At 32.8% G+C, this 25793-nt stretch overlaps 1 long non-coding RNA gene across 4 annotated transcripts; it reads right to left on the reverse strand.

The window, feature by feature from the left end:
• Positions 1-11111: 11111 nt before the first annotated feature.
• Positions 11112-15619, reverse strand: LOC114166590. Of its 4 annotated transcripts, none has more exons than XR_003599965.1 (9): positions 15457-15619; positions 14855-14967; positions 14648-14744; positions 14372-14510; positions 14167-14235; positions 13947-14093; positions 12871-12926; positions 11374-11481; positions 11112-11288 (listed from the first exon to the last, which is right to left on the reverse strand). It is a non-coding gene; the product is annotated as an uncharacterized LOC114166590 (long non-coding RNA). The 4 variants fall into 4 exon arrangements; XR_003599968.1 differs by having other exon boundaries at positions 14648-14756; XR_003599966.1 differs by having other exon boundaries at positions 14855-15084; positions 15457-15608.
• Between the last annotated feature and the right edge of the window lie 10174 nt (positions 15620-25793).

Consider the following 25793-nt stretch of genomic DNA (forward strand, 5'->3'; position numbering starts at 1 on the left):
TTTGACCAAAAACCTTATACTACTTGGCCCATGATGCAAGGCCTAAAAAATAAATCCTACACTACTTGGCCTTTAATACAAGGCGTAAATATTTCTAATTTACTAGAGATGCTCCAAAATGGCCTAAGAGAAAGTGCTTTGCTTCACCTTGCATAGATGACTCTAACTTTTCTTGAATGTGTTTGACCATGTCTAAAGGGTGTGCCATCAAAAATAGATTCAATTCACCGGTGTTTCCTATAAATAGGCATCCATTAATGATGAATGAATCATCACTCACCAATCAATCACTCATCACACCATGTTCCATTTTCTTATTTGTAATGTTTTGTATTGTTGTTTGCATGGAAGGGTAAACCTTCTTGGGTTCATTCTCTTGTGAATTCATAGTTAATTTTGAGTTTTCTTGATTAAATAGAGTCTACTTTATTTATTCTTTTTAAATTTTGATTTCTACCTTTAGGATTGTTTTAGAATGCTTATTGATAATTTAATTTTGGTCTCTAATTAAGAGTATTTGTTAGTTTGCTTAATTCAAATAACCTTTTATTTGCTTAGTTCAATAGGTAAAAGAACATACTTCACACATATGCACTTAGAACAGATGATGAACTTAATGAATTATTTGACACTTGGGATTAATTCAAATCTGTCAAGAAATTGAATGAATGGTAATTATATGATAACTAATGAAGAATTCAACTATGCATGAATTGAATAGTCAATTTATCTTTATCTATTTTTATATCAATTACAACAAACCCCCATTTTCTATAATTTCTAATTTTATGCTTTCTGCAGACGCTTATAAGTTCTGACTCATTATATTCCAATTGAACATTGGAATACGACTTGGGTTGCACAACTCAATATGTATTTACAATTTTAATAGAGTAGACAATCCCTAAATGCATATTGGATAGTATAATCAAGGATTAGAAATTCTACTACAAGAGTAGATATATATCCTTTAGATGATCTACTTTAACCTAATTTGATCATGGAAACTGTAACACCCCTAAGGAATATTACTTTTTAGTAATTATAAATGAATAAATAAAATAAATTAAAACACGATAATAAAACCTCATTTATAATCGCATATTCCCAAAAACACGGGAAATTTAAAAACTTTAACTGTAACATAATTCAAAAATTCGCAATTGCATGATTACAATTCCACCAACGTTCAACATAATTAAAATTACATCAAAAGTCTAAAAATAAAAATCTTTTCAAAAGCCCCAGGTAGCCCCTGCTTTCCGCCTCTAAGCATCTCTTGGCTCACCTGTCAAATTATCTGCTCCCGGATAACAAGTTATCTGATCATCGCCACACACACAGAGATAGGGTGAGCTATGCACAGGTATATAAATACATAAAATAAATATGTCATCCATCCCAAAGAAGCTAACCTCACTAAAGTATTTCATTATTTTCAAATTACCCATCCCTGATCTCATAGTTCTTCATGAGTCATATGCATGAACTAGGTCTTGGGACTTCACTGTGCTCCCACGAAACTAACCCATTCGTGGTCCAACCCTACGAGCATATCCTGCTCATAGTCTTGCCCTATAGACTCCTCGTTTGTAGTAAAACATCCAAGCCTCCCTCGCTCGGACCATGGCACACACACAATCACCATACTATGGACTCCTCACCCAATAGCAGCCGACGGGAACATAACAAATCCTTGCCCATCGTGCGTCCGACGCATGTAATCACCATACTAAGGACTCCTCACCACTTAGCAACCGACGGGAACTACACAATTCCATGCCCATCATGCGTCCAACCATCAAGCACATTCCAGACCCCTATTGGACATAGTCCTTCAAGCCCAAACACCACAAACACAAGCATATAATTCCAATACTTTAAAATCTCACAATCAAACAGTCCTAAGTCGCACACAGCTATTAAACTCGTAGTACACTCGCTTAAGCTAGAGCTCTTCGCCCAAGCTAGCCAGTCAACCTCGCTTAAGCCACCCCATCTTGCCTGAGCGAGCGTGAAACAATGGCTTTACCTCTTCATCTCGCTTAGGCGAGCTCTTCTCGCTTGAGCGAGACCTTAAGTCGCTCAATACACACAAAGTTCCTCGCCTGGACGAGGATTCAATCAACAAAAACACCAAGTCTCATCGCGACCTCGCTTAGGCGAGCCATTCTCGCCTAAGCGAGTGTATCCGTCGCTCAACACTCCAAAACTTCTCGCCTGAGCGAGAAGTCGCACTCAAAACGTCCAGGTTTCCTTGCGACCTCGCTTAGGCGAGCCACTCTCGCCTAAGCGAGACTATCTGTCGCTCAACACTGAACCAGATCGCCTTAGCGATCAGTGCGAACGAAAAACCCTGAACGAGTTTCTACAACTCTCGCTTAGGCGAGAGGGATCGCTTAGGCAAGAATTGCAGAGTTTTGTCTCTGTCCACGCACCCAATTCACCAAAAGCAAAGCCAAAACATCACTCAATCATTACTAACACAATGTGATGGCAAGCAACATTAGAAGCATGATTTCTAATTATCAGAAATACAAAAAAAAATCGACATTCAATCAACAATAAACCTCCAAGATCAAAACCCTCAACCCCTCCCCATCATACAAATCACCTAAAGGGTTTTGCAACCAATACCAACCAACCCAATTCTTACACACAGTGCACATAATCTAGAATTCATAAACACTGGTTTCAATTGAGATTATAATGACATCGCACCATATTCAAATCATGAAATTTACACACACATGGGACAACACCCCTAACCTGTAATTTTGGAATGAAATTGGGAAGAAGAAGGTTCCTTATTCACCAATACTTTGCTTCAGCCCTTTGCGGACCCAAACTCTCCTCTCCCTCTCTCAATCTGTGCTCCTTTCCAAAGGAGGCCAAATCAACAACTCTAGAAACCCTCATTCTCTCCTAAAATTTGGCTTTTATAGGTGCCTTAATAATGGGTTCAAAAACTGAAACGAAAATGGGCTTAATTATGGTTTTAAATTCCTATTCAATGTTAACTATGGTTTTTCAGCCCCCCTTGGGTGCTGTAACGTCCCATTCAATTAATATGCATAATTAAAAGAAACGCCACACGTAAATAGTATAACAACACAGTCTCGGGGTCCTTAACGCCACCCCTACAAAACTAGGCACACCACGATGCCAACCGACACAGTTGAAAAGTCTAACAGACGAAGTACAATAATACAACATAGAGCAATACATGGGCCATAGCCCTAAGGAAAAGCCCATCAAGAAATAAGGTCCAGCTTACGCGGACTATGTAGCGGAACTATCACCTCCCTGTTGTTCACGGGTGTTCCTCGCATCTGCTCACACCAACAAGTTGATGATCATCGCAAAAGAGAGTACCACACAACAGAACACACAACAACGAAAGTAGGGTAAGCTAGGGCACAAAAGATTTCATCCATACAATAAAATATATATTCACCATACCATACCCACATATCAACTAAGCATGTTATGACTTCTCAAACAATACACTAAGACACGACTCGACTCAACCGGATACATATAACTTGGTCGGATTTAGCAGATGCTCGCACTTGTGGTGGATACCTCTGCTCACCCCCGAGCTGCTCACCCCCGAGCTATGTGTTACAAGTGTTACAATGAATCAATTTCCCTCACCACAAGGTTAGCCCTTAATGAATTTCAGGCCTCCTGCTACTCTCACCACAGGAGTTAGTCCGCTCTAAGTGAGACTAACTGACTCCTTAGAGTGTCAGGATGCAACCTTACCTTGAATCCTTACCTAGTTATACAGATTGGGCACCACCATGGAATTACGTCCCGACCACTGAAGCGCAACCCCGGAGGTCTCACCTAGAGACTCCAAGGAATTACACACTGACACGGACCAAAAATCATAAATCAACAATAAGAGAACACTAATCATGATCACAATTCCATGCCAACCTCTGAGAATAAATCCTCATTCGTATCACATGTTGAATCCACACCTCTGGTCATTACCACCCCATGAGTATAGGGCCTCATCTCATATCAATACCATGTCACTTTAATTCCAACCCACTCATTTATTTCACATGCCAAGTTCCCACAATATCCATCATTCACCATTCATGAATTATGTCACGCATACATAGAAATCCATTATATATATTTCTCAACATAACAATCATACCCAAACAAATATCAATCATCCAAAAGCAACCAAGCAACCAAATAGCGTACTACCTCGCCCAGGCCCTCGCTCAGGTCGAAGGGTCTCGCTCAGGCGAGACGTGCTCGCTCAGGCGAGCCCCCTTTGCCTAGGCGAGGGCTCGAAAAAGGAAATAGGAGCTAACGCTGGATCTCGCTTAAGCGAGACCCCTCTTGCTTAGGCGAGATACTCGCTCGCTCAAAAGAACTAAGCTGGTCGCCTGAGCGATCTTTCACGTACAAAGGGTTTGGGGGAGTCCCTGTTCATCTCGCCTAGGCGAGACTGGCTCGCTTGGGCGAGATTAGCAAGTCTCGCCACTGTTTTCCTGCAACAGTTACCCACACCAGTCCAAACCAAGAATATTCATACATTCACAGCTATCACAGCATCACACCAGCTACATAACTTCAAAATAACAGTTGCATGACAGGAAAGAAACGAAGCACGAGAATGAGCCAGAGCTTCCCTACCTGGAAAAACTAGCAGAACTTCGATATGCAGTCGAGAGCACCACAGTTCTACGACAGACCCCCAAACTGGAAACACGATGGAACAAACCAAAGCAAGATTACTATGAAACCCTAACTGGAATATTAGGACAATAGTTGGGGAAGGATTAGTCTTAGCTAAATGGATACTTACGTGGAATATAGGAACGGAGTTGAGCTTTATTCGATCGAGAAAGTGTAAACCCTAGCAAAGCTCTTTTGGGCAGCGGAGGGAGACAACAACATCGGGCAGCCCATTATAATGTTATGACTATAATATCACTCACTAGTCACAATTATATTACCCAAAAAAAACAAGAATAATTCAAACAACACACAAATGGCATACATAAGACTCGAACCCAAGTCCTCACACACAATAAAGTACTCTCAACCACTTGAGCTAGTACTTTTCTACGTCACAGAATTAACATTTAATGCCTTAAATGCTCTTTCTACCCGCATTTATTAATTAATTAATTATTCAATTAATTAATTTTCACAGGTCTTACAAAAATGACATCAATCAAATAGATGTTACTGATACAACCTAACCAGATAACGTCATCGTCTTTGTAGTACTAATTTTCTTATTGAGTATGTACAAATTAAACTATCATATGATAGTCATTAGACACATTTGAACCAAGGGGGAGAAGATAATCTTAATTTAAAGGGAGAAAGTGTAAAACTCGAGTAATTTAAATAATTAAATAAATACGGGTACTGGGAACCTTTATGACATTTAATGCTGGCGTTTATGACGTGGAAAAGTACTAGATCAAATGGTTGAGAGCACTTGATTATTATGGGAGGACTTGGGTATGTTAATTGTGTGATATATTAGCTGTGTATTAATTTTATTAATAATATGTTTGACCATGATGAGTGATAATATAATCCAAGATTTATAAGGAAATTTTCCAGAAACTGCCTAGTTGACCTTCAAAGCCGCTAGGCGACTCATGCCTTTTCTGAGTATTTTTGGGTTATTGTGAGGAACTGCCTGGCTGCATGAGTTGGCCGCTAGGCGACGTATGCTTTCCAACCCGGTTTTTTGGGCTTTGTATGAACAACCTTGAGTTTAAATTATGTTTTGAATTTTTAGCATATTTAATAAAGTTTGAAATTTTCCCTCATTTTGGGAAATACAGTTATATAAATGCGATTTCGATTTTCATCTTGTTTTATTTTTATATAAAATCGTAATATCTGACCTGGATGTTACATAAAACATTCACCTTTGGTCAAATATCATCTTGTGATATTTATTTAAGTTTTATAAGATAAATAAAAATTTGAAAGGTGGAAAATAAAAAGAAGTATCAAGCTAAGGAGGAGCTTAGATGCATGGGCTATATTGTGATATAAGACGTTTGCTTAAGAGGTAGCAAACAAGAAGGTGAAGATGAAGAAAATATTTTCTTGTTTTTTTTTTCGTCTACTCTATGCTCCACTTTATGTTTTATGGAAAATTGTTTATGAAAACTTGATCAAAAGAAATCATTTTTGAAAAATATACACCTTTAAGCATATTCAAAAAGGGGAAAAATTTTATAACAAAGTTCAACAAATCCTATATGAAATTTTTATTATGTGCTTAACAAAGAAGTATAAAACATTATTTCATAAGCATCATATCTTGACATATGCAAATGCTTCATATGGACAAAAAAACACAACTTTTTTTATATATACTTCATCTGGTAAGCTTTTGCTTAGACTAACAATGAATACACATAGTTTGAAGCATTTCATGGTAGACGTGAAACACTTATAAATGATTATTCCATGCCTATAAAAAATGTTTGTCTCTTTGCTTCTTACAAGAGAATATCACACTGAAGTGTCTACATCAAACGACGTTTATGAAAAAGAGGAATAAAAGTTATCTGAAGACAATCATCCTCATTTGGTCCCCTAGTTTTCATTGTTTTTAGGATAAAACTATCTAACATAAGTCTGATAAGTCATATTGAGTATTATAGAGTTGCGTAAAAGGAAAATATTCATTTAATGTTGCATGAAGAACATTTAATTCATCTTCAAGTTCGGTCATGGTTAGATGCAAGACGAAGAAGAAGACCTGAACAAGATTTCAAAATGAATCTCAAAGGATTTGAAACGACTTCTTTCTTCTCAACATATATACATACATATACATATACATATACATATACATATACAATACATATACATATACATATACATATACATATACATATATACATACATATACATGTACATATATACATACATATACATACATACATACATATATACATACATATATACATATATACATATATATATATATATATATATATATATATATATATATATATATATATATATATATATATATAAGACATATTTCAATATAAAAGGCTGATAATGACACTCAAAACAAGATGATGAAACCCTTGTAATCTTTAACATTCTTAAATCCTTTTTTTTTTGTGAGGAAGAACATTATTGTTTTTATTGACAACCTAAAAGAGTATTCTCAATCTTGTATATGTCTTCAAACTTATCCTTTTTTAAGCAGTACAATTGTGATCATTTATATCACACCTTTGTGTAGACAAAATCAAAAGTAGCAAGATCCAAGAAATACTAATGTTTTAGCCAAAAGTGGCTGCATGTGTAGCCAACAATGACTAGATTTAAACAATACAATGTATTTAGCTAAGAGTGGTTAAACTTTAAGTAATAGATAGTGTTTAGTTAGGAACGATTGGTGTAACATCCCTTCCGGATATTACGGGTTTAAATAATAAAATAAAATAAGAAAAATAAAATTTCATTAATTATAAATCCATTTTCCAAAATCGCGGGAAATTTCAACTTTTATTTAGTAATAAATATTCTCAAAATCTCTATTATAACTCGAGATAAAATCCATAATAAAAACCAAGTCTAATAATGTAAATTATTACAATTGTTCCAAAACATAATAAAAAAACTGATAAAAACTCTTCCCAAGTCTAGCCCCGCTCCAGCTTTAAGCCTCACTAAATCCACCTGCAACATCATCTGCTCCCGTGTACTGCGTACACAATCATCGCCTAACACAAGCAGATAGGGTGAGCTAACAAAACATATATATATATATATATATATATATATATATATATATATATATATATGTATGTATGTATATAGCACAATTATATATATCACACAATCACAACAAAGGAATTCCTTCCTTTGATTCCATACCACATGGCCACAACCATGTTAATCGTGTTCTACGTCTTGTAATGAATACCTCAAGATGTCTTGCTGCCATACCTATCGGCCACAACCGATAGAGCACATGCGAGAAACCATGCTACGGATCACACATTGTAACGCCAGGTGGAGTTCCCAAATACGAACATAGTTCGCAACGTTCCAAGACTACCAAACTCGTCAGCTAACTACTAAGGAGGACAATCTATCTAGACCCATCTGTATTGGCCACAACTAGCACACTCACACCAGCAACACTCGCCAACCCGAGCTCAACTCAAGAGTTCCTTGTGTTCATCTGCAATCCCGAGCTCAACTCGAGGGATGCCATTCTGAGCCACAATTTAAGGAATGTCACATGCTTAATCTCTATCCGAGCTCAACTCAAGGGACACGTTTCGCACCACAACTCAAGGAACATAACAAGCCGACCTTTAAGATATCCTAGAAGCCTTGTAGATCACGCACATTATAGCAAACATAACACCAGCAGGCCCCGTTCCGCCAGGTGGTACATGTCATTCTGGCGAAATTCCAGAATTTTGAGCACTTTCAAGCCTCTTCTAACAATTCTCTAACACAATTCTTTGTCTATCTTCACAGTTCGCACGTGAATATGGTAACAGAGGTTCAACTATTCAACTTTAAATATATCCAACCACAAATCCAATACAATTCAACCACAATTATACTCAAGTCATCCAAAACCCCCAACCTTTCAACCATAGCTATCATACTAAACCATTTTCATTCTCTTCCAGTAAAATCATAGAATCACAATTTCGTTCTTATTACACTATAAAATCAATTCAATGAATCATTCCCCAAACCCTAACCATGTTACCGTAATCGAATGCTTCCCATTCAATCCCCAAGATTCATACACACAGGTAAACATTCGTAATATAATACATCTCATAATTTCACATTTTACACATGAACGATTCCAAAGAATCCAATCAATCACAGAATTCATATATATACTCATCAATCACACATCTATATTACATATATATATATATATATATATATATATATATATATATATATATATATATATACATACATTCACCAATCAAGTCCACACCAACACTTAAGCACATTTAATCATCCATTAATACTCATACCATTAGGGAATTAAAACAACCAATCATGAGTGATGTATATCTCTAGCTGCAGACATCCAAGGCAAATCTCCACCGTTCAAAGTGAATAACAACATGTTATGAATCGCCTGGAAAAATTTAACCTAAATCGAACGGTTAACGAATCGAGAAACGCAATTTTACGAAAACTGCGCAAACTAGAAAAATCTATGATGCCTAGCGCCCAAAATTCAAGAGCTTGGCGCCTGGCGGTATAAAAACTGCGCCCAGCGGTTCTTGCTGCGCGAAAAGTACGAAAAATGGCATTTTTACAGAGTGTTCGCATCGCCTGGCGGAGTCACCCTTGCCGCCAGGCGGTTCATGACAAAAAAACCCAGAATTGGGTTATCACTCATGCGTCGCCTGGCTGCACATTCAAAGCCACCAAGCGGTTTCTAGGAATTTTTCCAGAAACTCGAAAACACCACGATTTAGGATTATGCAGGGCATCATGATCATACATTACAATACAAAACAATCATAAAGCATGTATATACGTGAAGGAACTCCCCTAACCTAGTTTCCTTGCTTAAGCGTTGGAATTTTTTTCAAGCTCTTGTGCACTACCAAACAATCAACCCTTGTCTCCTTCCAAGCTTGCTGCCAACTCCTTGCTATCCTCTCTAAAAATTCAGAATACTCTCCTCTTACAACTCTTTCCTTTGGCAGCTCCAAAAACCCTCTCTTTCTCTTTAATTGGTCACTTAATTAGGGGTTAATGAAGGTTAATGATCATAAAACGAAATTTGACATTTACTTAGCTTAATGGTCATTCAATGATTGTTTTATGATGGTTTTTCAACCCTCGGCTGCCCATTCAGCTAGGGTTTCATCTACCCTTTCACCTTCATGCCAAAAATAAAATTGACAAAAAGAAAGCCTAATTTGGTTCCACCAAGGTTCAAACCCATAACCATTCTAATGTCAAATCAAAGCACAACCATTCAACCAATTCATGTTTCATTATGATTCATATAATTTTATGATTACATTATCACTCAACATGATCACGCATATTATTAAAAATAATAATAAATCAAATAACACACAATTGGCATACATAGGACTTGAACACACAATTAAGTACGCTAGTTCTTTCCCACGTCACATCAATCAATATTAAATATCATAAATGCTCTCGCTACCCATATTTATTAATTAATTATTTATTTAATTAATTAATTTTCACGGGTCTTACATATGTCATGTTTTGTTTCTAGGTTAGTTTGGCGATGTTCTATGGAGTTGTGGATAATGGTGTAATGAGCTTTATGTTGGTCTTGAGAGATCTCAATTTATGTTTGAAGGGAGGTCAATTTTTCTAGAATGGTTTGGAGGGTATTCTCTAGGTCTTTGTTTAGTTTAGGAGGCATAAAGTTAGGGCGATGAAAGCACCAATTGACATAAGGAAGTGAAAATAAAAGATAAAACAATGAAAAAAAAATCTTTCCTCATTTTATTCGGTAGGCACTACAAAAATAATTATTTTTAGTGGGGGTTATATTTGACATTTCTAGGGGTTTTAACCCCCACTAATGGGTTTACCAGGGGTTTGCAATTCCCTTGGAAGAACCAGTGTCGCTATTAGATTACCGGGGGTTTTTAGCAACCCCTGGAAAAACACAACTTGCTTGGGGTTTTCGAAACCCCCGCTACTGCTTGGGGTTTTCGAAACCCCCGCTACTGCTTGGGGTTTCTGAAACCCCTGCTACTGCCAAGGGTTTACAAAACCCTCGCTACTGCTAGAGGTTTTCAAAACCCCTGCTACTGCCAGGGGTTTCTAAAACCCCCACTACTGCCAGGGGTTTCGAAAACCCCCCGCTACTGCCAAGGGTTTTCAAAACCCCTACTACTGCCAGGGGTTTTCAAAACATCTGCTAATGCTTGCAATTTAAAAACTCCAATATTGTTTGTTTGTATGTTTCGTATTTTTTAATAACACATAAATCTTGTAATAAAAGAAAAATTATAAAAGGAAAAGATTTTAATTTTTTGGTAATTATAATTTATGCATATAACATCTATAAAAGGGATAATGAACAAAGTCTACAATATGACAAAGTGTAAAAGTTAAAATTAACAATTACAATGTTATTTGTTTTAAATAAGAAAAATAAACATAATGAAAAATTAAATAACATCCTTCTAATGCGGTACTTGATATTACAAACACTTCTTTGACCAGATACCTTGTGGCTCAACAAAGTTCATAACTTCTTCTGCAAACATCTGCAAAGATAGATTGTTTAAAAACAATTCTTTATAACAGTTACTGCAACGAAGAATAATCATGAGTTGCTTTCAACAAACACACCTTTCTTTTTTTACTCTTGACCTCTTTGCCAAGAAGCAACCAAGCAAAAAACAGAACATATTCGTGCACTCCTAAGGTCATGTATGATATGTTGGGTTCGCGAGACTCCTAAAGCACGACAATATCACAAGCTCAGACACAAACTACTATATGACATTCATAGTGATAAGAAAAAACAAAAGAAACATATCAACATCTTTGCACTCCTAAAATATTATATATATATATATAAATATATATATATATATATATATATATATATATATATATATATATATATAGCCACATTCTTTTACAAATATAAAATCATTGATTGAATGGAATCACGATGTGTCATGGATACTCTCTCTTTCTGTAAGACATATTGAAATGAAGTGATGATTGAATGTCATCTATTTTTGCTGCTAGTAATCTTGCATATTGCTTCTAGGTTGAGACAGTTGCTCAATTTGGTGTCATCTTTTTGCTCTTTGCATTGGGCTTAGAGTTTTCGGCAATGAAGGTTGGCTTGTACACTTATTATTTCTTTTAGCTTGAAATTGTATATTTTTATCTCAACCATACTTACCATATATATATATATATATATATATATATATATATATATATATATATATATATACTAATAAAATGCAATGTAGTAATCACTCTCCGTGAGTGCAAAACAACCCCACTGTTCCTTTTTTTAGCTCATTTTTATACTGCTTCATGAATGCTACCAAACATTACCTTTTTCTATGCCCTCTCATAAATTAACATTCACTTCACAATTGCTTTTATGTCAAAACCTGTTATATTTTATATAGTTTTTAATTTCTTTTCCAGGTTCTTTCTCTCTCTCTCTCTTCCTAAGGTTTTGCTGGTGCAATTAAGTTTCCTACACTTCTTATTTACCTCACACTCCCTAGGACCCTAGTTGATAGCCTCGTCTAGCTTCCTTCAATTTCCAACAGTGTATCAGTTTATTTTTTCATCTCTTTTTGTCTTTAAGAAATTTCTTTTTCACAAAAATTGCACTCTTACTACTTTGTTTACACTTTCCCCATGCTGGTGCTGCTACTCTATACGGTTAATAGTTTTGTTATTAATACTCATCACTGGAATTTAATTGGCAGGTTTAGCTCATACAACATCATATCAAGTGAGCACAAGAAAAAACATTGTTATTGGTCTGATTAAGTCTGTTCTTAATTAGAGGGGATGAATTAGGGTTGAACACACTATAAGATGATCCATAATCACAATTAAGGAGAATATGATCATTTGAAGAGCTTAGATTAGATTAGATTATTAAAATAAGAAAAAAAAATAGAGGTATGCCAACGATCTTGAGTAACTTAAAGTGTTTAATAAGATGTATTTAATGTCTTCCCTACTCATGAGCACACAAATAGAATAAATATGACAAGAACATAAGTTCTGGAATAAATGATGTAAAAAGTAAAGGTAGCTATGAAATCAGTATAATGACAAGAATAAAAAGATAAACAAAAGTACCAGATAAAGAAGTGCAGGTTTAGAAAATCCAGAGTGAACATGTGTAAGCAACAGACCTGAAATCACAAGATTGATCAGAAACCTTGAATATTCAAAAATAAGCCAGTTAAGAAAACAATCAAAGTCTACAGTATGAATATTTTCAAGAATAGATTAATTATACGACGAAATGTCTGTGTAGTATGAATATTCAATTTTAAAAGTTCAACCTTTTTTTCACGTATACTAATAATACAAAGATGTGTATTACAATTTTTCTTAACACCCAGCCACTCTTTTTGTTAAACATAATAGATGTTATAACTGTTAGAAAATTAAAACAAAAAATTATGATATAATTATTGCTTGTCAGATATGGTGAGTCTTTACACAAGAAAGTTTGTTTCGTTTTCTCTGAATTATGATTAATTTGGGAACGTTTACAATAGGGTAGAATTAAATTTTTCAATAGTGATTTAGGTACACCAAACTCAAACTCAAAAATCTAGAGTGAATCAGACAAAATGCTCTGAAATATGATTCTAAGAGATTAAAGAGTCCACATGATAGGATGCATAGATGTGTTATTTTTTTTACTATCTTTTATCCCCATTGAACAAACATTATCAAGTTAGATGAAAAAGAATGGTTGCCTCAATGATATCTAAGGCAAAAAAGCTTATTGCCATATATTTTTAACACAAGAATAAAAGTCACTATCTTCGCCTTATGAACAAAATGCTTAATAGCACTAAGTATACGTTATGTAAAGTCTCCACAAGAAATATAAATTCTCAACAAAAAGAATTTAGAACATAAAACATCGTGGAACAATTATGGTTTAATAACTGAATCGTGAATCATTCAAGGATTTTCGCCCTTTCATAACCCCAACACACAAGATACCAGGAACAGAGCAAAATTTAAACAAAAAAATCAAGAGAAAGATGATGGTCAAATGAAGCAATCTTATCATGTCGCTACATTCATTCAAATAAGCAACGAAGCCAAGCATATGTGACAACGAAATTCAAGGTATATGATCTTAAAAGTGGATTGAATAAGCAAAAGAATCCTTTATGGTGACAGAGTCTTACCTGACTCCTAGCCTCTTTGAAGTCTTGCATGTTCAGAGGTCTAAGGGAAATTACTTTTTCCTGCTTAACTTCCTCTTTTGCTTCCATACCATCTTAGGTATTTCCTGCATTGTTATTCTGCTCTTCAACACCTTTCTGCCTTTTCTCCTGTAGGAAACAAATGTGAAATCGGTATGATAATCATATAAGGGCAAACCTTTCAAAGATATTGCCTAGTTACCATCATTTTTATTCTCTCTTGCTGAATTAACTCTCTAACAGGTCTGTAAGCAGCAGTTGTACACAAGTTCTACATTTAACAATTAGTGAGAGTGAAAAATGTGTTAGGCACCTTTGAGCATCAAAAGCTAAAAATAGTAAAAGCATTTTCAGGTTGTAGCACGATAGTCACATAAATAGTGAAATAGTTAGAAAATTGCATAAACCTTGAGATTACTTCCGTTGTATCCTTCTGTCATAGTTGCGAGTTCCTTAAAATCAAATTTCTTGTCCACCTTTTCTTTTCGCAAAAGAGTCCTAAAAAATTTTTCGCTGTTCTCCGCGCTTGGCACCCCCACCATTATTCTGTTAACAAAAGATGAGTGTTACAGTAATTACAAATGATAAAGTATTACTGAATTTCATAGTATTCAGATTGTGACCAACATATATATGCCATCCGTGCCCAGAACAAAAAGCAAGTCAAGAACTAGTAGACATACCTCCTTTCAAATCTCCTCATTATTGCTTCATCCAGGTCAAACGGCCTATTGGTCGCAACAAGAACAAGGATACGCTCCGATGGCACACAAATGCATACTAAAGGGGTAACTAAAGATTAATGACGAAATAGGATATCTTACAAGACTGAAATTACAATCTTATAAGGACTTCTCTACTAGGAATTGAAGAATTAATAATTACAATACCTATTGTGTGCCTCCTCACAGCTTGGATCCCCACTGTGGCACCTCAACGATGTCGCGATGAACGACTCTCTTTCTCATTGGCCCCAATGATGCGTATTGCAACCTCCTCCGCACTACAACACACATTATCGCCAGAATCAGAGGTTGAAGTAGTTCTCATCCAAAACCGCGAGAGAATAGGTGAAACTCATCCCAAATTCAAAACAAAAATGAAGCTGTACTTTGTCCTTCTTCAACATTTTGTCGAACAGTTTATGTACAACAGTGTGTTGTCATTGTAGATGAACATAAAGAAACGCAAATCAGAAAACTAGATTTCTAGGACTTTCTACACCTGCTATAGGCCAATAATTATATTCACTTTTTTGCCTTCAAACCATGTCACACTTCCACTTCTTAAACACACACATTATAAAGATGAAATTGAAATTGAAATTGAAATTGAAAGAGATGAAATCATAGAGACAAAGATGAAATCATATAGACAAAGATGAAATCGAAAGCCATCGACACAAAAACGAAAATGAAATCGAAAGCCACTAAGTTGAAAATGAAAATGAAAGAAAAAGATGAAAATGATGGAGTGAGAGTACACGGTTTACCTTGAGCGACGAGAGGCATCTGCTTCTTCTTCTTACCAGTGATATTTTTTCTTGAACGAAAAACAAGCCACTCAGTTAGAAACACTTTCTATCTTGAGAGAAAAAGTTTCGTAACTTAATCAAATTAAAACTTTAAAAAATTATAAATTTTTACTGGGGTTCTTTAAAAATCCCTTTTATTTAAAAAGGGTTTATAAAACCTCTTCTATGTATATCTCTTAGTGGAGGTTATTATAACCCCCAATAATTAACCCCTATTATAATTATATTTTTTGGTAGTGAGGTTGGTCTTTTAAAAATCATGTCTATGTTGGTTGGATTCACCAAAATGGTGACACTTGTCCTTATATAATAACGAAAAAGATCATATCATGACATTTTAGGTTTAATGATCATTTTAATGGACCTTGTGGAATTAAGCCCACTATCATATTGTTGTATTGCGAACTGTGGGTTGTGTTTAATCACAACTAACTTTGATTGACTGTTGTACTTATTGTCGAAGTTTATGAGCTATAGTTTAATGTTTATTTTGCACTATTTGGAGGGTTGATATTATATTTTCTTATGAACGATCTCCATGTCGTCATCCACAATCTTTGACAAGACCATAAGGTGAGTGTGCACATTTTCATCATTTTTTTATGCATGGTCATATGGTTTGAATCCATGTTCTCATCGTTCTTCTATTTCATCTCCTCTATGTGAATTTTGAGGTTACTAATTATTGAGGACGAATCTATCTAATTGTCGAAATTTTTTGATATAGTTTGAAATTTTTTCAATAACATAAACCTTTGTGACTTAGGAAAATTTTTACGTGAATGAAGAGTGTTCTTTCCAAAACTATGAAAGTCTTTGGAGGAACTAATTGGGGTAACCTGTACTTTACAAGTTGAATAATGAATTTCAATAAAGAAAGAGCTCAATCAACGAGGTATATATTGGAATAACTCATCCACTTGTAAAGTCAAAGAGATATAAAAGAGAGTAAGTATAATATAAAATCGAAGAACATGTATGAAAAAGAAATAATATAACAAATTTTTTTTTGTCAACAAGCTTCATTAACGTGCACAGTAGTGATATTCAAGCAATATAAAGTCTTAGATATATATATATATATATATATATATATATATATATATATATATATATATATATATATATATATATATATAAAATCTAACGAGCACAGTGTGAAATTCAAGTATGTATATATAGCAGTCTCAACGAAACTCCCACATTGCATTATTGTTCTAATTAAAAGAATTATATATATTTTATATGAAGTGATAATTAATGCAAAAAATTTCGAAGATATTTATGCATAGGTATGAACCTGATAGAATATATTTATATAATATCAAAATTATATTCTTAATATCTCAAATAGATACACCATGTTTAATTTATTGTGTAGAATAAGTAACAAAATTGCTTTGCGATACTTTTCACGTGCGCAAGTAATTTATATAAAACTCTTACATTCAAACTCCTTCAGTATTATTGTTCTAAATAGGATTATTCATACTTATATAAACAGATAGTTAATGCAAATTTTTTTCTCTATATAAAAGCAAGGGGTTATAATTACTAAAATGTTTAGGAGACACGAATTTTAATATAGCTAATTTTGGAATTACCAAAAAGACATAATTATTACGTGCTGCATGAGTAGGTTATATTTGTTTATAGTTGATGAAAGTGTTATACTGGAATATGAAATATTTTCTTTCATTTATGTTTCAGCTGTTCATGTTTTAAATTGTAAAAGACTATTTAAGTTGAGCTTACCTTTAAAATAAGATTTTGTGAATAATCTTAGTATTAGTAGGCACATTTATTAATTAGTTTTTTCTCATATCATGGAAATAAAAATTTAAATAAAAACGTTATGAAAATTTATTTAAAGAGTTGTTCAATTTTAAGATTGTAAATGGGTATTTGATGCTATTTGTTATAAAATGGCTATTTGTTGAATATTAAATTTATATTATTTTTCTTAAAGATATCATTTGACAGACTATATCACTATTTAAAACTACATATTTTTTTTTTGTCAATTTTGTTTTAATTTTTTTTAAATGCTTATAAATTTTGTTGTAAAAAAATTGCAAGAAATTGCTGTCAATTTTTCTATAAAATATTTTGTGTTAAAATACTTTTCACAACTAATTTTGTAAAAAATATTTAAGAATTTTATAAGTTTGTGAGAAACAATTATCCACGAAGAAATTACCTGTCAATTAAAACTATGAAAAATTACAGATTTTTTTTTTTGCAAATTTTTTTAATTTTTATTTTATTTACTTTTCATTATATTATTTTAATTTTTATTTATTTTCCTGCTTCTAATTAAAATATGATTTTTGGAATCCTATATTGCGATGTTTATTATATGAGGCATTCAAATCGTTTTATATTATAATTGCCTATGTTTTAGGCTTACTTTCAGGGATAGTCCATGGGAGAAGTTGAATCAATTTGTATTTTAACTACTGCAAATCTCTTGGATCTAAGCCAAGGTAGGTATGGAAACCAAAATAAAATTGGAGAGAAAAAAATGTATCAATTTACCATGTTAGAGCCAGCTTGAATATAATGCTTTCGGCTTCAAATGCGGCAGGAAAAGGCTCATCATCTTATATAATATAATAAGTGAGGGATAGTCGTCATTGGAAATAAGGCACCTTTTTTGTTCATATAATATTTTTTCTTGTTTTCTACATTATTATGATATATTTACATTGGTTTTTTTTAATGTTCTTATTGTTTATAAACTAGACCGAAAGAGTGTTTGTGTATTTGTGACACAAGGTTTGTGTGTTTGTATATTTACTTTGATTTCATTTATACTATTTTTTATTGAGTTATGTGTTTATTTTATTTTAAACATTTGAACAAGGTTATGTTAGACATCATGATTAATTTTGACATTTTAATTATACTGACACTTCAGAGTTCATCATTTGCTATCACATGAAAATTTATCAAAATAAAATAAAATAAAAGAATACAAAAGCTTGAGAGACCACACCAAATCTATGATAAAAATTATACTTCACGAAACATAGGCAAAATATACGTCTTGTGAAAAAAATCTAAATAAATATATGGAGTTAAAACATTAAACTACTTATATTGTTCTCTATGATTAAAAACTAAATTATCAATACAACGATTTTCTTCATGAGTAACTTTGAACTGCATATGCTTACAAAAATAAAAGTATTGATGTCATCCCTTCTAAGACTCCAAAGCCCAACCATTATCTCATCAAGGGCTTCTTCAACGAAGCCTTCACCCAATGAAAAGACACCTTTCTCCCACTCTTCTAAAAATGCCTCCATGAGTCATTCACGAAAATCGAAGAGCAACAAAGCCTTTACTACTTTGTTGTTGTGCCTTTGGTATTGAAGTAAATGTAAAAACTCAAGGTCTTTGTAAGATTGAAGCAAAAGGTAAGATGAAATGTTATCTATCTTTTAATATAATTTATGATCAAACATTCTTTTGAAATTGGATGATTTTGAATTTTTTTAATATAGGTTTATTTTGTTCCAAAACATATTGCATTATCGTGGTGGTGTTTTATAAGAACATGCTTTTGTAAGTTTGAGAAAAAATCTAATGTAAAACCTTAGAGTTTTAGTAAAACTGAAGCAAAATACAATATTTAACATACTATATTTGAATACAAATTTTTATTCTCACATTCTTTTTGGAGTTGAGTGGCCTTTAACTTTTTGATATACACTACTATAGATACGACTTTTCACGACAGTTAAAAAACACCTGTTACAACAATTATGGACCCATCGTTGTAACATTCATTGTTAAAAGTATAAGGGAATCAATGACAATTGTTAGAACCGTTGTCAATTTTCATACACAACGACGATGGTTTCAAAACTCGTCATTATAACTCGTTGTGTCAAAACTTGTCTTGTCATTATTGTACTAACCGTCGTTATAATACAATAATGTATAAAATAAATAAATTTAGATTTAATGTACCATGATGGGTATCCCATAACCGTCATTGAATTAGATCTATAATGATGGTTAAGGTAAAAATCATTGTTATATGTGACTGGTTTTTTAAAGGAATTATTTGCAATTTCAAATTACAACAAAACCTATAGAAACTTCAACACAAAAGGCAGTTCAAAATCATTTAGAGATCCAAAGACAGTTCAAAATATTAATAAATCTCAAAATTGTTACACATAACTAACTAATATATATATATATATATATATATATATATATATATATATATATATATATATATATATATATATAAGTATTATAAATTAACTCTAACTCTAACTAACATCTAGACAAAAAATACTTTGCCCATACTTGTTAAACATAAGTTAATGCATTTGAATCCATTGGACTTGGGTCACTAAAATTATGCAAAAGTTAGTTGAAGTTAATATTATTTGATATGAAAGTTAGTTGAAGTTAAAATTAGTACATATGAAAATTAACATATTACCTCATCCCAACCACTTTGATAACCAGCTTGGACAATTGTTGTCATCCATTGCATGATGTAATAGTCACATTCTTAGCTCCCAATTTGTTTATTGCACTACACTCATAGTAAAACTATTTGGATAAATTATACAAAAAGTAAATGAATGATACAATATAAATACCTAGAGGAAAATCCATGTCCTTTTAGTATTAGCAGTCGATCTACCACTCAATATACTATGTCCATTAAAAGCACTAAAATTAAGACAATCAATGTTAGAAAACATAACATTGTATGTTTAAGGTGAATGTAATAGAAGGTGTTTCTTAAAATAAACTTACATATCTACTATGCTTTTCAAATAAGGGGGAAGAGGTCTATGCAAAGAGCAAAACCGTAAAGTAGTCCACTCCGGTATTCATAAAACTAATAGTTGCCAACGATGACTGCATTGAAAATTACTTGAAATATATTTAAAATGCAAAAGCTATACATTATGGAATCAAAAATAATGATATACATACAAACATATATATATATATATATATATATATATGGAGCAAGGTAAACTTGTTTCTTTCGCTACATTATGTAATTAATGATGTACTTTTTTGTTTTTGTATTCCTGTTACCTGTTTGAGTCATGAACTAAAGGTCTATAAACCCATATGTGTCATCCTTTTCCGCTTCTAAACACAAACCATGCAAGTACCTAATTTGACAATGAAAACACACATTTAATATGTAAGAAGGTAATGAATAAAAATGATTTTAAAAGTCATTGATAGTACAAAATAACATCACATGCATTTGAAAGATTCATCGAAAAACTCATCAAAGACTTCAATCCCATCATCCCATAACAACTTGAACTCATCAATCAATGGACTAAGATAAACATCAATTTCATTCTTTGGTTTTGGTGGACCAAAAATCATCATAGATAACATCATGTACTTTCTCTACACAGAAAAAACCTGGAGGCAAGTTATAAATCACTAGCAAAACAGACCATGAACTATGATTAGTACTTAAATTTCCACAAGGATTCATTCCATTTGTAGCTAGTCCAACTCTCAAATTCCTTGATTCATTTCTGAATGTAGGAAATTCTTTATCAATGTTCTTTCATTGCACAAAATCTACAAGATGACGAAGTAGTCCATCACATTTCCGCTCATCAACATGCTATCTAAGGTTTTTAACATCACTTGGATTCGCAAAATATGTTTAAACCTAGGGATTATTGGTAGATATCAAATGTCTTCAAAGGACGGTCGTGCTTTGCGACTTCATAAGTATTCCCCTGATCACCATTTTTAACCTTATAACGTGACAAACCACCCTTGGGACAACTTCTTAAGTTTGCATACACTTTTCTATATAAAATACAATCATTAAGACATGCATGAATCTTTTTATATTCCATACGCATTGGACAAAGTATCTCCTTTGCCTTATACATTCGATTAGGTAATGTATTACTTTCAGGAAGCATTTCCTTCAACAGCTGAAGCAATTATGTGAAGATTTTTATCAATCCAACCATTCAATGCCTTCAAATTTGTCAACCTTAACACGATTGATAATCATGTAAGTTAATTGAACCAGGATAGAACTAGGTCTCTACATCGATAGTCATATTTTCATACATAACTTTAGCAAAGGTATGTACTCCAACATCAAGGATCTTGCCCTCTAATCTATCGTCCATTGTCTAATCAATGGTTTCATGTTTTTTAGTTACACTTGGAATGTTTACCAATTCATCATGCCACATCCATGTTGTATAGTTCTTCAAAAATTCATCTAAAAAAAGATGTTCTCTAATTTCGGCAACATCCAATCTTCTCCCATTCAAACAACTCACACAAGGACATCTCATCCTTACTATGTTTTCTACACTACCAGCATTTCGTTGAGCGAACTATAAAAATTTTTCAACCCCTCGATTGTAATCATTACTTATACGTCATAAATTAATCCAACTCTGATCCATTTATGTTCTATAGATAGTGATCGAAATTAGTTTTCTATCAATGCATGCAAATCTCATTTTTTCTCATTAAAGGTATTGCCTTATCCCATTCAAGATTCAACACAATTATTGTAAATAGAACCTCCAATAGATTTAAATAAAGTTTATGTTGTGTAAAATTGGAGATTAGGAAAACATTAATAAAGCATTTATAAAAGCTACTCAATAAACTTATTCTATCTATTTTATTATTACTACATTTTATATAAAAAATAATAATAATAAGTTCAATCAAATAAAAATTAAAATATTTTAAACTAACCTAGAAGGAGAAGACCATGAGATAAGAAGAATGTGGGATTGTGGCTTTGCGTAACAAAATGGTAGCGAAAGGGGGCTAAGAAATGGTGGTTCGACGACGTCAACAATAAAGAGAAGAGGCGCAAACGGAGGATACGTGAAGGCTAAGAGTGGCGTCGAACAATGACCAAGAATGGTCTCCAATAGTGGCAAACAATGATGGCCCAGGAAGCGAACAACGGAGGTGGTGGCGCGGCCTCGAAGGCTTACCAAGGACGAAAACCAATGGCCAAAGCGTGAAGAAGAGGGTGGTGGTTCGACGAAGAACAACAGTGAAGGGCATCCCAAAACCAACTTTGAACTATGCTATCAACACTGCGTCGACGACATGGAGTGAAGAAGAAGAAACTATTCATGCGCGAGAAAGTGAAAAGGGAAACCTTTTAGCCTTGGAATATTTTTCAACAATGGTTTTCCAATAAATCTTTGTTATTTAGCTATTAAAAAATTTATAATGGCCATTTAACTTTGAACCATCGTTATTTTTAAATTTTCAACGACGATGTTTAGACTAGCCGTAATTGTTTCTACATTTATGGTATATAATGACGGTTAGAATGACAATCATCATTACAAAGTTCGGTGTAATTGTAAAACTACCATCACACTTTTATTTACGTCACCTTGGTAGTCGTCGTCAATACGTGTTGTCGTTTTCTATTTTTGCAATAATGATATGTTTATTTTATTTTAAAAATGTATTATCAATGTATTTACTTTGTTGTTGCCTTAACTATAACTTGTCTTGTTGTGTTTATATTAACATGGTTTTGTAACTTTAGGACTAAATCAAATGTAAGAGCTTAGGGTCTTTACAAAACTAAAGTATAAGGTATGAGAAAACATACTTTCTCTCTTTATGTAAGAGTAAAATTCTATCACCCTATGACTTTGATTAAGCACTTAAATACAATAAATGTTAAGACATAAAGAAGTTGGATCTAATAGACATTGTAAAATCATAAGTGCAATTGTTCGTTTGACAAACGATAAAATACCATGCAGATCTTCCCACTTTGTCTAACAAGGGATTGATGGTGATCAAATGATTAATACAAATAGATATTAAGTTGACGTAAATTTAATGTATATACTTGAAGCTTAATTTAGTGACACAAGGAATGTATTGACCATTGTTTCCAAGGAGATTCACGCCAAATGCTTTTTACTTTCAAATATCTCTTTGTAATTGAGATAAAGTTACATTATTTACTTTATCCCTCTTTAAAGTAAGAGGTCACCATGTAACCTACGAAGATAAGTATTGTTAGCTATTACGAAAGTTGTCTAAAGAAGAGAAGATCAATTAATATTGCATAGAGTATAAGGATCCATTTTTTTTTAAGTGTAGTAATGGTTTTATAATGATACTTGATTATTTTATTATTAAAAAGTTAAACTATAAATAAAATTTTCTATTAGTTGAGTTTCATTATGTAAAAACCATGATCTCTGTAAAACCTTTTCTCTAAATCTTTCTCTTCCATCTTTATAACTTTCTAACTCCATCCTTCATCAATACCCAAGCCCACATTAATACTCTTGGTGTAGAGGATAACACAACTAACTGATCAAAAGTGTGAATAAAGTAACTTCATTTTCTACTATTTTTCTTGAGTCTATTTTGTTTTGTTTTCATGTGGCCCCTATGGGGTTTGCATGTGAGTCTAGGTAGCTCAAAGTGAATCTTTGTTCTTTTGTGGTCATGAGAGTGGGTTCAGATCTTTGATTTGAGTTTTCTTTGTGTAGTTAGAGCTACTTGTGAGAGTTGTGCCATGTGGAGTACTTGTGATGTTTGGAGTCTGCTAAAAACTAAGGGAAGCTAGTAAAGATTTTTGAACTATTGTTGATGAGGATGAGGAGAGTGTGATATATGGGTTATGTATGTTTGATTGAACTATTGTTGAATTTTTTGGGATGATCTTATTATGTTGCAAAGGGTAAGGATTATGATATTTTCACTCTAGACGATGATTTTCACTCAAGCGTAAATAGAACGAACTTAAACTCTACTCTCTGTCCAATTTTAGCTAAAACAAAATATTTTTAGTTTAAGCAAAAATAAAATTGAAAGTAACCTTATTTCCATCCTCATTTTTGCTCAAGCAAAAATAACACTACAACTGAACAAAATTTCTACATAATTCTCTTGAGCAAGCAAATTTTCACTTAAGCTAAAATGTTTTTGCTCAAGCTAAAATATTTTCACTCAAACTAAATAAAATATTTGTTTTATTGCTTCTGGTCTCTTAACTCATTGAATGTAGTCGTTTGTGTACATACAAATTGGGATAAAATAATTACATTTTTTATATTACTTTTTTTGAATAAAATATGTATTTTTTGTGCGGATGATGAAAGTATAATAATTTTCAGGGAGGGATTGCTATACTAAGTTGTGTTTAGCATGTAGTGAATGGTGATTTGATGAGATTATCTTAACTTCGTTGTTATCCAACTCACATTGAGAAAGATGTCTAGTTGTGAAAGTGGAGGGAGGTTCCTATAATATGGTGCTTTAGTAGAAATAAGAACGAACCACACAAATTTTAAGTAGTTTACCTTGTCATACTTGAAGGGGACATTAGTCCTAGTATATTATTGGTTTGTGGGAGCATGAGATAATATGACAAATATATAATTTGTAAATTTACTCAATACACATATCTTCCAAAACTAGAGTCAAATGTCAAAGTCTTGAGAACCATATGGACTGAGTTGATTGGGTTGTGGTTTATATTGGTGCTAGTGAGACATTTGATATACTATATACATCATTAATTAAAATACATTATTAATAAAATTAAAATTATATTAAGAGTAATATATAAAATAAGTTATAAAAGCACTTTACTAATAATATAATAAATATAAGTCAAATTCTTTTTAATTTAATGAAGTGATATAGAAACAAAATATACAAAAAAAAAAACTGTACTTATTCGCGAGTTTTAAATTATAATTGTTCTAAATAAAACTTGTTTATAATTTTTTTCTTTTCTTATAAATTGTTTCATACCCATAAATAGACAAAAGCAGCGTTCCAGATTAATTTTTTAGAAAATTTGGCGAAATACCAAAATTTGAAAAAAATTACAAATATAAAATTAAGTTTTGGACACAATATTATGGTGAAAAAGTTGTGTTAGGATAGTACAATTTTAGTGTAAAATATTTTTAAGCCAAACTCATATCAAGATGTCACGAATTTAGTTCAATACACTTTAAATTAAAATTGTGTTAGAGTGATACAACTTTACTTTAATTGTGGCCAAGATAATATGATTTCGGTTTAAAATGTTTTAACTAAAATCGTGTTATTGTAACCATACTTTAACTTTAAAATAGTTTTATTGTTTCACAATTTATCCACTTTCAAAAATTTTCAATTATATCTATTTTAGTAACTTTTCTAAAAATTCACTAAAATAGTTATTTTGGCACGTAAGAACCACACCACCTAAGACTTCATTGGCAAGCTAGTTATGTCTAATTTCTCCTTGTACATAC

This window comes from Vigna unguiculata, chromosome 10 (assembly GCF_004118075.2).
Source record: "Vigna unguiculata cultivar IT97K-499-35 chromosome 10, ASM411807v1, whole genome shotgun sequence".
NCBI classification, from domain to species: Eukaryota; Viridiplantae; Streptophyta; class Magnoliopsida; order Fabales; family Fabaceae; genus Vigna; species Vigna unguiculata.